Source organism: Coenobita brevimanus, chromosome 50 (genome assembly GCF_032717465.1).
Source record: "Coenobita brevimanus isolate Jiangsu-jjx chromosome 50, ASM3271746v2, whole genome shotgun sequence".
NCBI classification, from domain to species: Eukaryota; Metazoa; Arthropoda; class Malacostraca; order Decapoda; family Coenobitidae; genus Coenobita; species Coenobita brevimanus.
Window position 1 is genome coordinate 50,074,086 of NC_137003.1, and position 5,636 is coordinate 50,079,721.

The 5,636-nt window shown below is 40.3% G+C and overlaps 1 pseudogene; it reads right to left on the reverse strand.

Annotated features, from left to right (window-relative positions):
- Positions 1-1,097: 1,097 nt before the first annotated feature.
- LOC145399894 (5S ribosomal RNA) lies at positions 1,098-1,217 on the reverse strand (annotated as a pseudogene).
- Between the last annotated feature and the right edge of the window lie 4,419 nt (positions 1,218-5,636).

Consider the following 5,636-nt stretch of genomic DNA (forward strand, 5'->3'; position numbering starts at 1 on the left):
CTTCCAGAGCAGCTTCTTATTGCCCTACCATAAATCACTTCGCCCCAGTTGTTATTTAATGGTCTATGATTCCCACGACTAGACTATTTATTCAGCTTTGGAGAGACATAACGAAATTGAGAAGTTAGATACAGCCTACACCAACCCTTCCTCTAGATGAGATATGATACAAGCTGAATAAAATCGTCTGTTGGTACAAAAAAGAAAGAAAGACGGAAGGAAGGAAGGAATGAGGGGAAAGAAAAGAAAGGTACCGTATATTGAGAAGGGTAACTGATCTAATGCCTCCCAAACTCCCTTCAGCTTCACTAACCCCAGCATCACACTCCCTGCCACTGCCACAGATATCCGTTCCTTTCCATTTACCATTGCTGCTGCGCCCACCACCACAACTCCCTTCCCTTGCCAACCATTTTTTTTTTTCTTTCCTTGAGTAGCTTTTTTTTTTTTTTTTTTTTTTTTCTGATTGCCATTTTCTTCTCGGCTGCATTCCATACTTCCACTCCATCCCCATGCCACGCTGTGTGATCATAATTTTTCTCTCTTATACACTTATCACGTTTTTCTTCTCATTTTTGTTGTTTCCCTCCAGACGTCCCTTTTATAACTTGTTTTCCTTTTTTCCTTCCATTTCTTCACGCCACCCTTGACTCTTAGATTGAAGCGCGCGCGCGCGCACACACACACACACACACACACACACACACACACACACACACACACACACACACACACACACACACACACACACACACACACACACACACACACACACACACACAATATTAATTAAAGCAACCGTTTTCCAAACCTCATCAGCCTGAGAACGTTATATCAGTTTTATTTTTGCTATCTCCTGGCAGTGTTATGCCGTTCATGGGAGATTTTTCGAGTTGTACGGGCCATATATAGCCATCAGTGTCCTCCCTGCCATTGGGTTCTCCTTGGCAAAAAAAATTGTGTGATGGCAGCAAGAATAAAATATTCATTCATTGCCAGACGCCATGTATCCCAAACGGGGTGGCCAAGGGCTTAGAGTTAATTGTTTTACAGGGAGGGGCACTAATCCTCCACCAACCCCACTTGACACGTAGGGATGCCAACAGCATCTGGTGTTCCCAGGCGGTCACCCATCCAAGTACTAACCAGACCCAACGTTGCTTAACTTCGCTGATCGGACGGGAAGCGGTGTACAGAATAAAATATGAGCTAAATGAAATATACAACTGAACTAAAGGGGTTAAAACAAAGATCACGAAGACACAGGCAAACCTTCATTACGTACAATAACAATCCTATATGAAAGCTTTGAGAGCACAAAGTGTTTGGCTTCTTTGTACCAGCCAAGGGATGTGTGTGGGCAGATCCATAGTCAGTACCAATGAGGGAAAGTGTTCAGCTCCAGGGGAGAGACCTCGCTGCTGAATGCACTCTGTAAAATGACTTGCAAACCAGCCACAGCTGTTGCTCAGAACTTGCATCAATGACCTTCAGAAATTGTGCTTTTGCATGCACCCTCACCCTCTCCGTTTTAAATCTTTGGCTGAAAATCTGCGGTGTTCATGATTGTTACGATACACCTCTACATTTGCCTACAGAAATTATCGTTACGGAAACAATTAAAATAATCTGGATTAACGTTTTGGTCGAAAAATAAGAACTTTGTATTGATTTCCAGCTAACACCAAAAGAACTTATTCAGATGAAGATAATCAACCGCAGCTAAAGATTATGACTGATGGTTGATTCTTCATATTTCTTCAAACGTCTCTCATCTCCTTCCCTTCATTTGCATCACTTCTAGGTAACCTCTCGGCGGCTGCATCCTTAACCTTTTCATTTCACCCTGTCAGTGTGGTTTCACCCCCTTGCAACACCCAACCTACTGCCTAATGTCTCCAATGTCACTTTTACTCTCATTTTTTAAATACTTTAACGTAGCTTGCGGCCTAGTTAGAGGTCCTGCTTCTGGGCTCTTTCTCTGTTTCTGGATTCTGTTTCATCCCATCTCTTATAAGGGATTTGGGTTATGGTGATGATGATGGTGGTGATGATTAAGATAATATTTTTAATACGAACATACACTGCGTAAGCAGCACACATAATAATAGTCACTGCTGTGTCCAAACTTTACTTGTCGGAGGAGGTCTTAAGGGAGCCTTCTAATCCACGAGAGCACAGCTCTTGGAAAATACTGAGGATATGAGGGAACTGCGAAAGCACTTCACTACGATGTCCATTTTCTAAAATACAGGATGTTCCGCGAAGATATATGACAATTCACGGGGGTCTCCTAGGCTGATTTTAAGTAAACTGTGTGATTTTAACGTAAGGCCAGTTCGCTGCCTTTACAGTGCTGCAGCTGCTGATGACACTGGCAGTGAAAATGGTATACCTTATAATTTACCGATAAGGACATTAGATGGCTGAAAACTGGGCACATGTTGATGTAGCATTATTTATTGAAAATTAGCCAGAAAATAACCTCCCGAAGTTACTGACATATCTTACGGAACACCTTGTATTCTTGCTACCTTCAGACAACTCTACTGTATACAGCTTACGGAAGATTGCTTTGACTCCTTCAGTACAAGAGATCGTCCCTCAGTTCAATAAAATCGCCTAGAAGCAACAAGAATAAACTACTAAAAAGACATGACCGTATTGCACATGTTTAACCTTTAGTTTTAGAAGAGTGAAAGCCATTCCAAAGCTGAGGAACATTGAAGAGAGAACCTGTATTTTTTACACAACGTTGGTAATTTCTCTGCTAAGGAACATTGTTTGGCAGTAGTCAGAATGCAATAGCCAGAGCTTTGACCCAGTGGATGTATTTTTGCATTCTTGCCGTTTCCACGTGATTTTATTAATTTTACTTGAGCGTTTTCGATCTATAAATGTTTGGATATAAACTTTCAGCCTCCTCAACATATGATGACTTTCCTGAATCGAAGAGAATTATATGTGGTAGTAGGAATAAAATTTAGGAGACGTAAAAACTGTAATTAACTGGTGAATCGTGGGAACTCTCTTGTAACATTGTGGTAGAATCGTCTTAGGATTATCTTGGGGCATCTTTGAAATAACCCTTTCACCACGATGTCACCTTTTGTTATATTCTTGCTGTTCCATATGAAAGAGTTTTCGATTTAGACAGGTTAGAGAGTCTTCATTAACCGTTTCATTACTACCGTGCTTACTTTAGTTGAATAGCATTGTTTGGTGTCAGTTAGAACAAAATAATTCCACCGAACTGAAGAAGTTAATGAATGTATCTCATCTCTTTGCTTAATGCCGAACCTTCAAGAATTATATCGTCTTCATTTTTCAAGCGAGATTAATGCAATGTTTTGTGTATATACCGCAAGCAACATTCAGATTTATAGTTTAACTATCTCTCTCTCTCTCTCTCTCTCTCTCTCTCTCTCTCTCTCTCTCTCAATTTATATTTATATTCTTTTTAGTTTTTATCGCTGCCAACATACAGTTTTAAGCAGTTTTGAGAAAACCTTTTGCAGTGAACGGATTAATGAAAATTACATGTTCCCCAGTTTGAAGAGTCTTTCCTAAACAGCATATTATCATCTAGTAGTAGTTGAAGAAAATATAAGTACAGTATGTCATCATTGTGAAGGGTTACAAGGATTTGCTTTACTTCCCAATCAATTGAGAATATACGAAGTGGTGTAGTGGGTGTTGCCATTCATGATAAGAACGAAAGTCTCACACATACTGTACTTATATTTTATTAAATATCCCCTAAGTAACCACTGAACATCAAGCAAACGGTTAATGTGAGTGCTAGACCGAGTTTCGTTTATTATTTATTAACACTGATTTTTTTTTTTTTTCACAGTTTTGATTTCTCCACAGTTTTCCCAGCTCCGGATCATTTCATTGCTGTTAAGGCTATTTCTTCTTCTTACTTTGCGTACACACACACACACACACACACACACACACACACACACACACACACACACACACACACACACACACACACACACACACACACACACACACACACACACACACACACACACACACACACACACACACACACACACACACACACACACACACACACACACACACACACACACACACACACACACACACACACACACACACACACACACACACACACACACACGAGAGAGAGAGAGAGAGAGAGAGAGTGTAGACAGGTAGGATGAAGGGTAGAAAGGTGGAAGGCAGCCAGCGGGGAGGGAGGAAAGAGAGTCAGGTAACTGGTGGAGGAATAAATTAAGAGGCAGGCAGGCATGAGAGAGAGAGAGAGAGAGAGAGAGAGGATGGGGTGGTATGTTGAGAGGAAAGAAAAGTAGGAAGGAGGGAGGACGAACAGAAGAGAATAGGAAGCCAGTCAGTTAAAAGATAAATGCTCTGAAGTGAGAATAGAGCCACGTCGGAGGCAGGTACACAGATCAAGAACTCAACACCAAAAACTGTCCTGTCTCATAATGTGTATTTTGACAGATATAAAAACAATATATAATTAAGATCAGACACAGCTTTTTATAGGCACTATCTAACAGTAATGAATATGAAGGAAAAAGCTGAAGTATTTCCCGGTTATATATTACTGCTTCTGTCCTTGTTGGTGTCTTGTTATGAGGTGGTTCCTAGGATGGTATTCTTGTCGGTCAAGGAATGTCCCTAAGACCTCTTCCTTAGCGATTAAATTTTGGATATGGTTGGTTAATATCCTTCTTGTACATTTTTCATGTAGAGTATGCGATATTGGTAGGATTTATGTAACACGGAAGATAGTGAAGTGAAATAAACAAACTAAATCGCCTGTTATAATGTGTTAGGGAGCTTCCTCAATCGACGAGAGTACGCACCTGGATCTTTGACTCCATAGGTTCATTGTGAAAAGTCTGGCGATTCACAGCAGGCTATGAATGGTTGAAATTTTAAGGAACTGAAAGTATGTGGTATCTTTCAAGTTATTCCGCAAGGCAGGCATTACCAGAAGATATTTCCTGTGGTAAAGCGAGATTTTTTCATCGAGAAGAGAGAGCTGTGAATGTCCCCGGTCCCAAGGCAGTTGAAAGCCAAAATTATCTGCGGTTGGAATGAGTGATTTCCTGTAAGTAAGGAGTTAAGTTAGTTGATTGTCACTTCAGAAGTTAATTCTATAAGTTGGCTTATAGTAATTAAAACATAAACAAGTTGTTTTTCATTAGCTTTTCCTCCCTTTTTTGTGTATAAAAGAAGACCACTGAACTTTTTGCATCCCTCAGACAGAAAGTTAGAATTATGTACAAAATAGGGATTCTTCATGCATTCACTGGGTTGTAAGCAAATGTATGCAGTAAACCATTCACGAAGATGGCAGAACGCAAGCACTTTATTATCACTTATTTCAATTTCATTCAGTAGAGAGAGAACGCGCACAAATTTTAGGAGAGTTTGTTAACTCCAGCATGCAAGAAGTCTCCCTAAAGTTGAATGAAATCGTCAGGCGATTGCAAGAAGGAAGTTTTCTTGCAAGGCTTAATAGACCTGATTCTGTATACAGTATGATTTGGGACAGCGGTTATAAATTTGAGTCCTTTCACTACGATGACGTGTTTTTTACGAAGGCTACCACCAGACAATTATTGTGGTGT